Source organism: Phodopus roborovskii, unplaced genomic scaffold (assembly GCF_943737965.1).
Source record: "Phodopus roborovskii unplaced genomic scaffold, PHOROB, whole genome shotgun sequence".
Classification (NCBI taxonomy): domain Eukaryota; kingdom Metazoa; phylum Chordata; class Mammalia; order Rodentia; family Cricetidae; genus Phodopus; species Phodopus roborovskii.
The window spans coordinates 1-17,951 of record NW_026125094.1 but is presented as its reverse complement, the minus strand read 5'-3'; positions in this window follow the sequence as shown (position 1 = coordinate 17,951).

Here is a 17,951-nt window from a genome sequence, read left to right as displayed (position 1 = left end):
GTCTTTGGGTCATTTATTTACTTCTGTCATAGACCAGATGGGGAAACCCACAGAAACAGTTGACCTGAGATACTGGGAGTTCACTGACTCCGGACTACCAGCTGGGGAACATGTATAGGACCAAACTAGGTCCTCTGAATGTGGCTTGAGCAGTTTGTGTCGACACTGGCAGTGGGACCAGTATTTATCCCCAATACATGAGCTGGGATTTTTGAGCCCATTCTTTATGTAGGGATACGTTGCTCAGCTTAGATACAGGGGGGGGGGAGGGCCTTGATCCTGCCTCAATATGATATGACAGATTTTGTTGACTCCCTGTGGGAGGCCTCATGCTGTCTGAGGAGTATATGGGGAGGGGAGAGTTGGGTGAGGGGATGGTAGGGGGGAGCAGGAAGAGGGGAGGGAGAGAGAACTGGGATTGGTATGTTGTAAAATATTTTTTTTTAAAAAGAAAGAAATATGGGTTAATTTAAATGTAAGAGTTAGGTAGTAACAAGCCTGAACTATTGCCTGAGCATTTAAAATTAATATTAAGTCTCTGTATTGGTTATTTGGGAACTGGCAAGTGCAATAGAAACTTCCACCTACAAATGGTGAACAACTCAAGGCATAGATCCACATAAAGCCTAAGAAAGCTTAAAAAAAAAAAAAAAGGATTCTAAACACACACACACACACACACACACACACAAATGGTGTCAAACTCAGCTTCTTGGTAATAATGTTTTTCGGATAGGCTCTGTTTACTAGTGGCAAACAGAGGCATGGCTCCTTCAAGATGCAGCTTCCTGGTTTGTGCTAGTGCCATGACTGCCTCTGTCAGAAGGTCCTGCTACTAAGCACTTAAATGGGATTTATGAACAACCAGCAGAACACTGCTTGGTGGCAACATGGACCTCAAAACTCCCCAGAGCTGGGGCAAAAAACATGGCTCTATCAGCCATTACCTCCACCATGAAGCTACTCTTCCAGTGAACCAAGTGGGTGGAGCCAGGGCCAAAACAAAGGTGAAGGTCCTAGTCATGCCATTTAACAGTTTAAAGGCTCGTGTGGTCACAAAAAATTACAGATACTCAACAGAGAGTCAGACAAATAAACGCTAAATAGGTTACAGTGTGTTTTAAAAATATACATAGGCTCGGGAGAGAGAAGAAGAAAAGGCATGAACTCATAAAAACTACATAGTTTTGAAATTATAAAGTCCTTAAAAAGGAAGTAAAGTGATGGAAAATGCACAGTCTGGATCCTATATGTCATTGTGTTGTCTTTACATTTTTGGCTACTAGGAGACAATGGATCATGAAAACTGCTAGATTCAACCAACCTGTATACTTAAAATATATATATCTGGACTTCAAAATTCATACCAAAAGTGTTACTTTCAGAGAGAGACTCTGGATTCATTCTGGGTTAAAGAAAATCAGGTGTGATCAATGAAGACCCCTAAAAATCCTGGCTACAAACATAAAAAAATAAGTTTAAAAGAATTACAAGACACTTTATGTATATTTACCTGCTCAAACACAACAACAACAACAAAAAATCATCTTTGAGTGACTTGTGTACAATACTTGTACTAATACAGATAGGCATGTTACTTTTAAAAGTTCATATATTTTCAGAGCAAGGGGATCAGACACTAATGAAAACAGATGGCTGTAAAGAGTACGGTTTTTCCTCCTGCCGCTGGTCTGGTCCCTCTGCCGCGCCAGCCCCAATTAACACACAGAGACTCTGTATTTGATATAATTCTGTTGGCCCGTTACATGTTTCTTATCGGCCCCTAGCTCTGTCTTAATTATTAACCCATTTCTATGTATTTCCACGTGATGTTACCAGTGAGAGGCGGCTGGCGGTTCTGCCTTCTCCAGACTCTCCATCTTGGCTCCTTCTTCCTACTTCCTCTTTCCTCCTTCTTTCCTAGTCCCTCCTATCTTCCTTTCCTATTGGCCAACAGTGCTTTATTCATTAACCAGTATGAGAAACATATATACATAATGGCATCTCCCATAAGATGGCCCAGGTGATTCAGCATCCATAACAGCTTCAAAGCTGCTGACTGAGATGATCTAGCCTCAGAGAATGCTACAGTCAAGGCTTAACTATTAGTCTAAATTTTCTCAGGGTCTAAAGATTAACAGTGCCCCCAAACAACAGGAAGTAGTCTAGAAAACTATGCCCATATTCCCTAAAAGTGGATTATAGATGTTTGTGTTTGTTTAGAGGAGTTGGTTACAAATTATCACTAGTCATGATAAAAAAATTAGAAGTTATATTCAAAGATCTCTTTCTAAATGAAAAAAGGGAGATACCAAATGATAGGAGATAACAAATGATAGGATAAGAAGGTAGATTATTGAATCTACTTTAAACCAAAAAACAACTATTAATCTCAAAATATTTTACATTGGTATGGATTTTGGTATATTGATAAACTTTTAAAGTTATTTCTGTTATACTGCATATTTCTTTGGAGTATTGTGTCTATACAGGTCATTTAATATGTAATGTATAATTAAAAAATACAGATTAATAGTCAGCTATAATAGTCAAACTTATAGTAATGGTAGTTATGTTTTCAAGGTCATACACAGATATATTTAGATAGAAATGTGGTCTTTGAACACTTACAGAATATGGCATTTAATGTGTTTAGTAACCTAAAGCTTTTCATGACAGTGAGACATGTCTGTTCCTGGTAGCACTAATCTACTTCAACAAAGATGATGTGCATCGAAAAAAAAATTTCACATGGAGTTTGTTTTCTTTATGGCAAACGTTAGCCATGTGGGCAAAGAAACTGCCACAACCGTAATTGTGACAGATACTGTCCAAACTGGACCAGCAGGATGCATAAGAGGAAACTGCTGAACTTTGCCAAGACAAGATAAGACAGTCCTTCAAAATTCCCTGCTTCTCAGGAAAGTCTATCAGATATGCTAGGCCTATAGGCTAGAGTTCAATGCTCCAATGTTGCAGAGGAACTTTGGATGACTGTATAGGCAAACGGAGGTCCCTGTCATTATGTAACATTTCACCCTTCTGGGGTCTTTGATGGAATTGAAGACTAGATAGAGTTTTCTTTAGTTGTGATCAAAGATAAATTAGGTACAAACAACTTTGAACTCACAAAAATAAGATAGGTAATAGACTATTTTCTTTAATTTTGCCAAATACAAATGGATTGGATATTGTAACTAATTCTAACATAGTAACTGCTTTTGTTGTATATAATTTTAGTATTTTAAAATTAAAACCTTCACCAGATGGTGGTGCCCCCATACCTTGAATCCCAGCACTCTGGATACAGAGGCAGGCAGTTCTCTGTGAGTTTGAGGCCAGCCTGGTCTACAGAGCTAGTTTCAGAAAAGAGAAACCCTGTCTTGAAAAACAAAAAATAAAAAAAAAAAAAAAATGAAAACCTTTGTTATTAGACAAAAAAGGGGAAATGCTGCAGAATAATCCTCTTGTACACTGTAAAGATTTGTCACTTGAATTGTTTTAATAAAACACTGATTGGCCAGTAGCTAGGCAGGAAGTATAGGCGGGGCAACCAGACTAAAGATGATGGAAAGAAGGGAAGAGTCATAGGAGGTGCCAGCCAGTCACTGAGGAAGCAAGACATGTAGAAAATGAGATAACAAGCCATGAGCCATATGGCAAAGCAGAGATAAGAAATATTGGTTAATTTAAATGTAAGAGTTAGTAACAAGTCTGAGCTATTGGCCTCTGCATTGGTTATTTGGGAACTGGTGGGTGGGATAGAAACTTGCGCCTACACTGTATATTTTGTATTTTTCCTTGCTCAGCTTTCTCCTTTTCTTTTCTTTTTTTTTATTTTTAAAGTCATTTTATTTATTCTTTGAGAGTTCCATTTATTTTTTACTTTATATATATATATATATGTATATACATATACATATATATATATATATATATATATATATATAGTATATAACCAAGTCCATTTAAATGAAAACAAACATTTATACACAATATTTGGGAATTTGGGCGTCGTTCTTTCCAAACTACTTCCTGCTGGTAAGGGGCGCTGTCATGGGGGATTCCAAGAAGATGCAGAAATCCTGGCTGTAGTCTGTAAGGCTGCTTTGTCCAGCTGTTTTGAATGTAGGATCACCTGGTCCTCTGTTTCAGGGGTCTCGCTTGATCAAACCACATTAGTCTGTAAGGAATCCACATCTTTTCATTTTCTGTGGAAACAAAAATAGAAATCCTTTTCCCCAGTAACTTGTCCTTGAACTTAAATTTTGGAGTCAAAGCATTTTTTTAAAATTTAATTTATTATTTTACATGTCGATCCCAATTCCCTCTCCCTCTCTCCCTCCCTCCCTCCCTCCCTCCCTCCCTCCCTCTCTTCCTCCCTCCCTCCTTCACTCCTTTTACCCTCTCTGCCCTCTCATATGCACTCTATCCACCCTCCCCTCCCATTTTCTGCTATTTGTGTTGTTGTTGAATTCCAATTTTAAAGCATGGTGGTCCGATAAGATACAGGGGACTATTCCTATTCTCTTGTATCTGTTGAGGTTTGTTATGTCACCTAGTATGTGGTCCATTTTAGAGAAGGTTCCATGTGGAGCAGAGAAGAAGGTATATTGTTTTGTCTTTGGATGGAATGTTCTATAGATGTCTGTTAACCCCAGTTGGAGACATAACTTCTGTTAATTCTTTTGTTTCTTTGTTGAGTTTCTGATTTGTGATCCTGTCTAGTGTTGAGAGTAGTGTATTGAAGTCTCCCACTAGTAAGTGTGTGTGGTTTTATATGAGCTTTGAGTTTTAGAAGTGTTTCATTTACGAATGTGGGTGACTTTGTATTAGGGGCATAGATGTTCAGAACTGAGACTTTGTGTTGATGGATTTCTCCAGCGATGAATATGAAATGACCGTCTTCATCTCTTTTGACTAATTTTGGTTTGAAGTCTAACTTGTTAGATATTAGGATAACTATGCCTGCTTGCTTCTTATTTCCATTTGATTGGAAAATCTTTTCCCAACCCTTTACCCTGAGGTAATGTCTATCTTTGAAGCTTAGATGTGTTTCTTGTATGCAGCAGAAGGATGGATTCTGTCTTTGTATCCATTCTGTTAGCCTGTGTCTTTTTATAGGTGAGTTAAGACCATTAATGTTGAGGGTGAGTAAGGACCATTGATATTTGATGCTTGTTTGATTTAGGTTTGTTGTTGGCAGTGGTATTGTGAATATATTAGTTCTGCTTTACCCTTGGTTTCTGGTGTAGTTGGATTATCTGTTGCCTACATTTTTGTGGGCATAGTTACCTTCCTTGGGTTGGAGTTTTCCTTCCAATACTTTCTGTAGGGCTGGATTTGTAGATACGTATTGGGAAAATCTGGTTTTGTCATTAAATATCTTGTTTTCTCCATCTATAGTGATTGAGAGTTTTGCTGGATATAGTAGCCTAGGCTGGCATCCGTGTTCTCTTAATACTTTTAGAACATCTATCCAGGACCTTTTGGCCTTGAGGGTTTCCATGGAGAAGTCAGGTGTAATTTGGATAGGTCTGCCTTTATATGTTACCTGTCCTTTTTCCTTCGCTGCTCTTAATATTCTTTGTTTATTCTGTATGCTAGGTGTTTTGATTATTATATGTCGAGGGATCTTTTTTCTTTGGTCCAGCCTAGTTGGGGTTAGATATGCTTCTTGTACTTCATGGGCATGTCCTTCTTCAGATTTGGAAAGTTTTCCTCGATTATTTTGTTGAATATGTTTTCAGCACCTTTGAGCTGGGTTTCCTCACCTTCCTCTATGCCTATTATTCTTAGGTTTGGCCTTTTCATGGTGTCCCACATTTCCTGGATGTTTTGTGTTAAGGATTTGTTGGATTTATGATTTTCTTTGGTCGATGAATCTATTTCTTCTAGTTTATCTTCTGTGCCTGAGATTCTCTCTTCTATCTCTTGAATTCTGTTGGTTATCCTTGTGTCTGTAGTTCCTGATTTTTTGCCCAGTTTTTCTATTTCCAGCATTCCTTCGGTTTGTGTTGCCTTTATTTTCTCTATTTCCGCTTTTCAAGTCTTGAACCATTTCCTTCACCTGCTTAATTGTTTTTTCTTGGCTTTCTGTACTTTCCTTAAGGAATTTGTTCATTTCTTCCACTTTTTTGTTTGTTTTTCCTCCATTTCTTTAAGGATTTTCTCACATCTTCTTTTAGGGCCTCTATCATTTTTATGATGGTAATTTTTAAGTCGTACCCTTCTGCTTCCTCTGCTTTGTTGTTGTATTCCATTCTAGTTGGTGTAGATTCCCTAGATTCTGGTGGTGTCATGCTTCTTTTTCTGTTGTTAGGTGTTTTCTTTTATTGCCTTCTTCCCATAGCTTCTTCCAGTAGGTGTTGGTGGGGTCTCCCTCTCTCTATGGTACTTCCCTGGTGGGCGTATGTGGGTCAGAGATTCAATATTTGTATCTGTGGGTGGTCCAAGCTCTCTAGGAGGTCTCTCCGCAGACAGGGACCCAGGGATGTGGTCAGGGCTGAGGATCCAGTAGAAGATGCCACTAGCCAATGGCTCTAGCCAATGGCTGGCAGAAGATGACAAAGCCTGAGCTGAAACTTGGGAAGTTTCTGCAGGATAGTCTGATCTCACTGGAAACTGGCACTCTCTAGCTGAGGCCTCTATAGCAGTGGTCCTGCTTTGGGGCTCAAGGTTCTTGCCGGCAGGAACTCAGAGTGGACCCGCAGAGATAGGTGGATCTCTGGGAGGGGCTCGGGACTCCAGCAGAGGGCTGGAGGTAGGGTCAGAGACCAAGCAGGTGGAAATTACGGGAGGTCCCATATGGATAGGCAGGTCTCCTTTGTTCAGAGTTGCTCAGAGAAGTCTCCAAAGTAGGGTGGACCGTTGGCTTCACCCTCTGTCCCAGTGCTCAACCAGAGCGGCAGGACAGTGGGCAGAGTAGTGCACAGGGTGGGGGGGCAGGCTCACGGTGGGGATGGGTGGGGGTGTATCAGAGCTCCGTGGATGCTCTGGATGGGGACAGGACACAGGATCAGTAAGATCAGGGGCCAACCCAGGAAGCTGGGGGGGGGGGGAAGAGGTTGCAGGGGAGAGGCAGCCCCAATTGGGCCTAGACTTACCTCTGGCCAATAGCTGGCCGAAGAGGACAAAGGTTGAGCTCAGCTTTCTCCTTTCATTACAAATCTTCACAAGAATGAACGCCAGTAACCACATGACAGTGCTAGGCTGCTTTGATTTCTTCTGCCAATGCAATTAATTCAAAACTCAGGCAGACTTTCAGACAAGGGCAAAAAGCAGCCACATTCTTTGAGAAAATATCACAAGGATGGTTTTTAGGCCACATGCAAATAGTCTCCTCTGAAACATACAGTTCAAATCACCCTCACTACCACTGTCTTCTGTGTTCCTACTAGGATAGCCAATTAAGCCCCACTTAAAATGTTCAATTTCTTTTCCAGTCCAAAGTCTCTAATTGTTCCAAAATTCTCCAAACAAAATCATGGTCAGGCCCATCACAGTAATGCCCCATTCCTGGTACCAACTTCTTAGGGTTTTATTGCTTTGAAGAGACAACATGACCACAGCAACTCTTATAAAGGAAGACATTTAATTGGGACTGGCTTATAGTTCAGAGTTTTAGTCCATTATTACCATAGCAGCAAGCATAGCAGCATGCAGGCAGAAATGGTGCTGGAGAGGTTGCTGAGAGTTACATATCATGATCTTCAGGCAGCAGGAAGAGAAAGTGAGCCATAAGTCCTGGCTTAAGCTTCTGAAACCTCAGTGCCATAATTCCTCCAACAAAGCCACACCTACTCCAACAAGGCCATCTCCCATGAAAACTTACTGTATTCACTTTAGTTCTATCACTGGGGACAATGAAAACTTGGATCCCAAGGGTCTTCTTGAGATGTTCACACTTCTCAACTCAATGAGAACGACTACAACACAAAAAGAAAGAAAATTCTGAGGTGTTTTACCCATGGGATAAGAAGTGAGATTAGCTAGTACACAGCCATGTTGGGGGTAAATGTGTGTTGTGCAGCAGTGGTGTAAATGCCTGGGGTACAGAGAAGGAGAGAGGAAGTGAGAAAATGAGAACTACTGAAAAAGAGAAAGAATCGGATTACAAAGGGGGGGTTCAATGATAAAATTTAGGACCAACAGAGCTATAAACACATGTAATAAGCCCTAGTCACACAATAGAAAGAAACACGGGGAAGCAAGTCTCACTGGCTTCCCCATAGGAGGGATTAGGCATTCTTCAAGCTTCCCCTCACCCTTTCTGGGCTGGCATAGAGGTTAAAAAAAAAATCAAACCCTTTGTAACTCAACTCCAAAGGACTCGGACATTCATTTGGTATGATCAGCAGAGAATAACAAAAACTCTTCATAGCCTGGGAGATTGAATGGGGTCTTACATAACTCAAAAAGGCCTTGAAATCCAGGTAATGGGTCCCTGTTCATTTGAGGGTCTGACACATAAGAGACAACAAATAAATGCTTCAGGGAGATGCCTGGCTCTGTCCCCGGAAATCCAGGGCTCAGCACTGGCACCAGTGGCTCACCTTCAGGATTCACACTGTCCCAAAATGCTTCCATGTCTCTTGTCCTGTGACTCTAAGACAACAGTCAAGCCTCTGAATTCCGTGAAGGTTGTGAGTTGTGCGGCTGTGTGAACCAAAGGCACTGCTTTAGGTAGTGAAGAGGGCTGATTGACAGAAGCACTCAGGTAAGAGCAGAGGCATTAATTAACTTGTCAGACCCTGCCTCTCAGATAAGAGGGATGCAATAGATGCTTGCATAATGAGTGTAGTTTCCTAGGAGTACCATACATCACTTCTGTCATGTTCTCTTTTGTGGTTTGGAGGTACTTCTGAAAAAAAAAAGCCATTTTTGAAAAAAACAATACAAAACAAAACAAAAAAACCACAATTGTTCAAATGCAGCTTGCAATAGCAAGTGTTCCACAGCAACCTTACATATGCATGTATGTAATTTTACATGTGGTATGTTTGAAATAGTGGCAGTTAGGAGGGCACAGGATGTGAGAAGTACATATACTTTTATTATCATGGAAATATCTAGCAAGATTTATTGAATACCAAAAAATTAAAAGTTCAGATTTATATAAATGATTTTATGCTCAATGTTCACATTTATTTGTTGTAAATTGTATGGATTTTATACTGAGTAAGCCTGACAATGAATATTTGATATGTACTATTAGAGCAAATTTAATGATTTAATTGAAAATTTTTGTGTTTATATTTACTAAATTTTTTTGTCTTAGTTTTGGTTTCTATTACTGTGAAAAGACATCATGACCATGGCAACTCTTATAAAGTAAAACATTTAATTGGGGCTGGCTTACAGTTCAGAGGTTTAGGCCATTATGGTCATGGAGGGAAGCATGGAGGCACAAAGGCAGACATAGTGCTGGAGAAGAAGCTGAGAGTTCTACATCTGGATTCGCAGGCAGCAGGAAGGGAGGAGAGGCACTGGGCTTGTTTTGAGCATATGAAACCTCAAAGCTCACATCCAGTGACACACTTCTTCCAATAAGGCCACACCTTCTAATAGTGCCACTCCTTGGTGACCAAGCTTTTAAATTTATGCGTGCATGAGGTCCACTTTTATTCAAACCACCACAATTTTCATAAAAGCTACCATTTACATACTGTAAATAGAACCATGCTTTAGTCCCTTAGCTTTTTCACATCGCTCCCATAATGAATGACTCCTGTTAGTGACCCTCAACAGCACACATTTACCATCTCGCCACTCTGTAGGTTGGAATTCCAAAATGGATTTCACTGGGCTGGAATCAAGGGCTTGATCCCCTGTGGAGGCTTTAAGGAAGAGTCCAATCCTTTTCACTTCTAGCTTCTAGAACCTTCCCATGGTCCTTGATCATAGATAGCATCTATCCTTTATCTCCAAAGTCAGAAAATACAGGTTAAATCCTCATGTCACATCTTAATGGTTCTGCAAATTTAGCTGGACAACTCCCTTACTTTTTAGGACTCATAATCATAATTGTGACCTTTAGGGTATTATAAAATAATCTTCCCCATCTCAAGGTCATTAACATTAATCACATCTGTAAGTTCCCTTTGACACACAGAAGTATCCAAAATTTAGTGCATGGAGATCTTGTTGGCCTGCTAATCTTTTCATCGTAACCATTGAGAATGAATACAGTCAATTTTGTAATAAGATATACACATGTGGACATGAGCAAGATCTCAACACTTGAAACACATAATATTCTTGCAGAGGATCTGAGTTCAGTTCCTAGCACCCATGTTGGACAGCTCACAACTGTAACGACAGCTTCATGGAGTCCAAAGCATCTGGTGTCCATGGGTACATGAAAATACACATACTCACGTATTGAAATAAGAAAAAAAAATTTGAGACAGGGTGTCTCTGCATAGCCCCTAGTAGTCCTGGAACTATTAGGTAGACCAGGCTGGCCTTGAACCCAGAGATCTGCTTGCTTCTCTGCCTTTCAAGTGCTGGGACTTGTGCACCACCACCACCACCCAGCAAGAAAAAGAAAAACATTTGTAAGAAGAATATACAACTATGTGAATTCAAACAGAAGGGGTTCAGAGAAAAGTGAAACTGATTTCTTTTTATTTAACACATATATATATATATATATATACACACACACATACATATACATATATATATATACATACATATACATATATATATATATATATATGTATATATATATATATATATATATGCCTGCTGAGTTCATTTAGTGTTGCCTTTATGTGTGTTTTTAGGCTGACCCTTTGACCTTGGGTAACCAGTTACTCATCCATGTGAAAACCAATTCTCCCTTTCTGAGTGGCCATTAATTGTCACAAGGGTCGGGCCTTGTAAGAGTTCCCTCATCTACATTACATGTCAACTGTTGGTGTCATTCTTCAGGTGTTGTTTAGGAAACCATGTTGTTGAGATCTCATGGGTGCAATTTCTCTGTCATAGGTCCTCTGGCTCTTCTAATCTTTCTAACCTCTTATCCTCTCTTCCATGATGTTTCCTGAGCCTTAGGTATAAGGGTTGTGCCATAGACATATCTTTTTTGTTTGTTTTTGTTTTTTGAGTCAGGGTTTCTGTCTATTGCTTTGGAGCTTGTCCTGGAACTTGCTCTGTAGACCTGGCTGGCCTCGAACTCATAGAGATCCACCTGCCTCTGCCTCCTGAGTGCTGACATTAAAGGCATGGATCACCAATGCTTAGCTAGATATATAATTTTTTATTGGAATATGAACTGTATACATATTTGTAAGGTGTCTTGTTTTTAACAAAACCTCAATATTTCAATGTTAGCAATGTTGGGAACCAGGTGCTGGGATGAAAGCTGCTATCTCAGAAAGGAAGAGAAAGCACTGTCCTCCTTCACCAACATCCCAGAATTCTGCTATGCTGTTTCAAACAAAACCAACCTCAAACTCAAACCCCTCCCTTCTATTTCCTATGTGTCTCTATCCACCAACCTCCTGACTTCCTCTTACTCTGTTTTTCTTGCTCACTTCCTGTCAACTGGTTGCTTGCTCCGCCTCTTGACTCATGGTTGACTTTAATCCTGTTTACAATATTCAAGCAGGAAGCTCTTGAGCCACACCATAACTAGAAGCAGCTTTTTCCAGTAAATAATGCAATCTCAAGGTTCTCAGTGTGATCAAATATGTGTATTTGTGTATAGTGTGATGTTTCGAGGGATTGCATAGTATTCAAATTAGGCTTAACATATTTATTTCCTCAAATTTTTATTTTTCTGTGTCAAAAAATAATCAGAATCCCTTCTTCTACTCTTTTTACAGAATATTTAATACATTATCATTATTACTGTCACCTTATTATGTAATGGAACACCAGAAAATAGTTTTCCTACCTAAAAAAACATAGAACGTTTTGATTAAGAGAAGTTGTCCCTAGACGTCTCAGCCTCTGATAACCATCAATCTACTCTAAATTTCTAAGGGATTAACTTTTAGATTACATACAAGTGATATTGTTTAGTATTTTTTATTTTAAATCTTTGTTATTTTTTTAATAATTTTATCAAAAATTGATTTTTTATACTTCGTCACCTGCCCAAAGGCATCTTTAAAAAGTAAAATAAAATAAGGGAAGACAAAAATAAAAGTAAACAAGAACAGAACAAAACAAAGACAAAACAAACCAACAAACAGCCAAAGAAAAAGCTCAAAAACAATTAAAAATGTGAAAACATACATATAAAGCCCATAAAACACAGAAACCATAATATGTATGCAAAAGACCTATAAGGTTAAAAAAATATCCCTATCAAGCATTATGCATCATAGAGCCTCCAAAATGTCATTGAGTTAGTTTTGTGTTGACCTTCTACTGCTGGGTATGGGGTCTGGCTTTAAGAGTGGTTTGTATACCCAGAGAAAATCCTCTGAAGAAAACTAGTTTTTCATTTGCAAACTGTTACCAATTTGAGATAGTTTCTGGGCTAATAATGGAGGCTTATGTTTACTTCAGCACTGAGAACCCATCTTATTACACTCCTTTAGGACACAGTAATATTTGGGTTTTCCCCTAGGTCTCTGGCCTATCTAGTCTCAGTTTTTAGTAGTGTCAGTGATGGGTTTCATCTTATGGAATGGGCCTTAAATACAGTCAGATATTGACTGGTTATTCTCACAAACTTTGCACTAGCCCATCTTGCAGGCAGCTCACCATGTAGATCAAAGGATATGTAGCTCAGGCGGTGTTTACAGGTTTTTGGTAGCATGCAGAGTACCTTCCAGTAACATGAACATTAGACAGTAGGGGTTAAGGCTGTTGGTAGGCACCAGCTCGACTTCTCCATTTTCAATGAGTTGTGTATGTGTTGCTTCAGCAATAGGGCCCTACTTCAGTTTGTGGAGAACAACAAATAGCCTTGGCAACATCTGGGTTATTTAGGAGTTCTCATGAGGCCCCTTTAGCTTAACAACTTGATTAGATGTAACCCATTCCCAGAATGGAAGCTTGATTTGGTGACAAGAGATGACCAGTTGAGCTTCTGTCTCCTCCTCGTTGGTTGCCAATCCCTTTTGGATATCCTTCACATGTGTGTATATTTTAGGAAGGTTCTACTGTATCTGCTTCCATCCTGATCTCTCAAATGGCCCTTAGTTTTAGCTGTCCCACCCCATCTTCCCTCAATCATTCTACCTTTCCCTTTCCATCTCCATTTAATCATCCCATTCCAGTCACCCATCACCTCCACCCATAACTGTATTCTATTTTTTATTCCTGGGGATATCCATACCTCCCCCTTATTCCTTTATTCTATGTTTATGTAGTTATATGTATTGTAGCTCGATAATGGGAAAATGTAACAGCTAACATACAAATATAAGAGAATATATATATTTGTCTTTTGGTGTCTGGTTTATATCACTCAAGATGAATTTTTTTTTTCTGGATCCATCCACCTACAAAAAATTCATGGTTTCATGAATTTTTAACAGCTAAGTAATATTCTATTGTTTAAATGTCCCACCTTTTCTTTCTTTCTTTCTTTTTTTTTTTTAAATCTATCATCCATTGATGGACATCTGGAACTGCCACACTGATTTCCACAGTGGCTGTTCAAGTTTGCACTCCCACAAACAATGGAAGAGTGTCCCCTTTATTCCACATTCTTTCTAGCATGAACTATCTTAAAAAACATTGGCCATTCTGTTTATATGATGGAATCTCAAAGTATTTTTAATTTAATTTCCCAGATGTCTAAGGATGTTGAACATTTCTTTAAATGCTCATGAGCCATTCGTGTTTCCTCTTAAGAATTCTGTACCACATTTTAAAATTGGGTTGTTTTCTTGATGTCCAGGTTTTTTTTTAAAAGTTCTTTATATTTTATATAGTTTGGTCATTAACCATCTATTGGATATATAGTTGGTAAAAATATTTTCTCATTCTGTAATGGACTGCTTTGTCTCAGTGATGATGCCTTTTGCCATACATAAGCTTTTTTTCAGTTTCATTAGGTCCTATTTATTAAGTATTGTTCTTAGTGGCTATATTAGCACTCTTCTGTTCAAACAGTCCTTTCCTGTGCCAGTGAGTTGAAAAATATTCCTCATTTTTTCTTCTAATAGATTCAATGTATCTGGTCTTATGTTGAGGTTTTTTGATCCATTTATAGTTCAGTTTTGTGCAAGGTGATAAGTGAGACTCATTTGTATTCTCCATATAGATTTCCAGTAAGACCAGCACCATTTGTTGAAGACACTGCCCCTCCCTACACACTGTGCTTCTTTATCAAAAATCTTGGTTCCATGGATGTATGTACTAATATGTAGGTCTTAAATTCAATCCATTGTCAATGTGCCTGTTTTTAAGCCAATATCATGATGTATGTGAATGCTGCAATTAAGACCATAATTCTGTAATACAATTTGAGATTGAAGATGGTGATAACTCCATCAGTTTTTTTTTCTTTTAAATTGTTCAGAATTTGTTTTAGCTATCTGGGTTTTTAGTGTTTCCATCTGAAGCTGAAAATCTTCATTTCAAGTTCTGTGAATAATTTTGTTGGGGTATTGTATTGAACCTGTAGATTGTCCTTTTTATTAAAACTATATTAATCCTATTTTTCCAAGAGCATGGGTGATCTTTCAATCTTATGGAATCTTCTTCAAATTCTTTATTCACTATCTCAACATTTTTATTTTATAAGTATTTAACCTTCTTACTTACAATTGACCCTAGAAATTTTATTTTTTTGAGACTATTGGGAAAGATTTAGTTTTCCTGATTTTTTTTCTCAGTCCATGTGTCAAATAAGGTATATAGGAAGACTACTGATTTTTGTGCATTAAATTTGTACTTTCTGCTTTGCTGAAAGTTGTTATCAGCTGTGGGAGTTTCCTGGTGGAAACATAGGTATACAATCTTATCATGTGCATTTAAGGTACTTTTTACTTTTTTCCTTCCTATTTGTATCCACTTGATTTCTTTTTAGTTGTCTTATTACTCTAGCTAAAGACTTCAAATACTGTATTGAATAGGATGGAGAGAGTAGACAGTTTATCTTGTTGATTTTATTGGAAACTTATTTAGAGTTTCTCTCTATGTTGATGCTGCCTGTGGGCTTACTATAACTTGCTTTTTTATTACATTGAAGAATGTCCCCTTTTATCTCTAATCACTTCCAGGAATTTCAAGAAAGGGTGTTGGGATTTGTCAAAGGCTTCTTTTTTCTACATCTAATGATATGATCGTATGTTTTGTCTTTCAGTCTCTATAACTGATAATTACATTTATCAATTTTCATATGTTGTTGAACCATCTCTGCATCTTTGGAATGAAGCCCACTTTTGATCATGGTTGGTGATTTTTTGATGTTTTTGTTTATTTTGTTTGCAAGTATTTTATTGAAAACTTTTGCATTTATGTTAATAAGGAAAATTGGTCTGTAGATATCTTTGTTGGATTTTTATATGGCTTATGTATCAGAGTAACTGTGGTCTTTTACAAAAAAGAGAATTGTGCAGTGTTTCCTTTATTTCTATTTAGTGGGATAATTTGACTACTAATGGCATTAATTCTTTTTCTGAGAGTCTTATTGACTTCTGTACTAAAATCATCTCACCTTGGGCTATTTTTTTTATTGGGAAACTTTTTAATTATTGGATTCTATTTCAGACCTATAGGGTTGGTAGGTCTGTTTAAATTGCTTATCTGATCTTGATTTCATATTGGTAGGTGGTCTATAGCAAGAAAAGTATCTTTTTTTTTTTTAAGAGGAAATTGCCCCCTATAGAGAGTGTCACTATTAGGAGGTATAACCTTGTTGGAGGAAGTGAGTCACTTTGTGTGTGCAGGGGGAACAGGTTTTGAGGTCTTATATGTTCAAGCTATGCCAAATGTGACACATAGCTGCTTCTGTTGCCTGTAGATCATGTTGTAGAACTTTTAACCACCTTCTCTGGCACCATGTCTGCCTGGGTGTTGCCATGTTCCATTAAGAAGATAATGTACTAAACCTCTGAAATTGTAATCCAGTCCCATTTAAATGTTTTCTCTTCATAAGAAATGTCATGGTTGTGGTATCTCTTCACAGTACAGAAACCCCAACTAAGACAGAAATTAGTGTCAGGGACTGGACTGTGCTTTTGTTTGGAGGAATGTGGACTTTGGGAATTTGGATTAGGAAAAGCAATTGAATACTTTAAATGTGGCTTAATGGGCCATACTATGAGGAACATGGAGGATAGTAGAGCTGAGGATAATTTGAACTGTGAGGACCTAGCTCCAAGATGTTTCAGAGGATAAAAAATATTTGAATGTTGCCGGAAATAATTCTTGTGACATTTTGGTGAAGAATGTGGCTGGGGTTTTTTTGTTTGTTTGTTTGTTTTTGTTTGATTGATTGTTTTTGCCTTTGTCCAAAGGTTGTCTGAGGCTAATGTGAAGTGTTTTGAATTAATTTCATCAGTAGAGAAAAATCTCAAAACAGCCTAGTATTGACTCTGTCCTATAGTTATCAGTATTTACTCTAATGAAAAGAAGCAAGACTGCATGACGGAAAATGCAAAATGTACTATTTGGGGAGCAAAGAGCATCAGGAAGTGGAATGGAGCTAAGTCCTATATTCCAGAGGAGAGAAACACATTAATAAATAGGATAAAGGGAGTGGTGACCTCAGGGCTAAACTTCCAATTTGTGAAAAAAGGATTAAAGAAAAGCTCAGAGCTGGATGTGGTGGTCCACACTTTTAATCCAAGCACTCAAAAGGTAGAGGAAGGTGGATCTCTTTGAGTTCAAGGCCAGCCTGGTCTAGGACAAGTTCCAGACAGCCAGGGATACACAGAGAAATCCTGTCTCAAAAGAAAGGGAGGAAGGAAGGAAGGAAGGAAGGAAGGAAGAAAGAAAGGAGGAAAGAAAGGAAGAAAGGAGTTGGAGAACCGAAAAAGACTTTGACATCAGACATGGAGATGCAGAATTTGGAGTTTGCCCAGCTGGTTTTTGGTCTTGCTTTGGTACAGTACTTCCTCACTAAGCTCCCTTCTGTATAATTTGAAATTGTAATGTATACCTGTGCCATTATATGTTGGAAGTATGAGATCTGCTTTTTGATTTTGATTTTTAGGGGATTACAGTTAAGAGATATATGAATCTTAGAAGAGACTTTGAACTTTAGACTTTTAAATAAGTTTTGAGACTGTTATACACGTAGGGAGTTTTGAAGTTGAACTGGATGCATCTTTGCATTATGGTATGGCTACAAGTCTGTAGGGGTAGGGAGTGGAATTTGGTAGTTTGAAAAGAAAATGGCCCCCATAGCACTAATAGACACTATTAGGAGGTATGGCCTTGTAGGATTGGTGTGGCCTTGTTATCAGAAGAAGTCACTGTGGGGGGGCAGGTTTGAGATCTCATATGCTCAAGCATGGTCAGTGTGACACACAGTTGCTTCTGCTGCCTTTGGATCAAGATGTAGAACCTTAGCTCCTCTCCAGCACCATGTCTGCCTTCGTGGTGCCATGTCCTACCATGTCAATAATGGACTAAACCTCTCTGTAAATGTAAAGCAGTCCTGATTAACCATTTTCCGCCATAAAAGTTGCTGTGGTCATGGTGTCTCTTCACAGCAATAACACTCCAAAGACAGTGGAACACTGATTTTTTTTTTTTTTTAAGCATGTCTTTTATTATTCTCTCTTTGGTTTTTGCCCTTATTTTATTTTGTTCATTTGGATCTGCCCTCTGACTTTTAGTTAATTGGGCTAAGGGTTTGTCAATCTCTTGATTTTCTCAAAGAACTTAGCTGTTTCATTGATTCTTTGTATTTTTGTTTGTTTTCTGCATTTTATTCCACTGTTTGTGGTACTGATCTGGAGCTGGCAGTGGCATTTAAAATCCCATCATGAGAAGTTTCTGTCCCCTTCTGTAGGCCAGAAGTTGCAGCC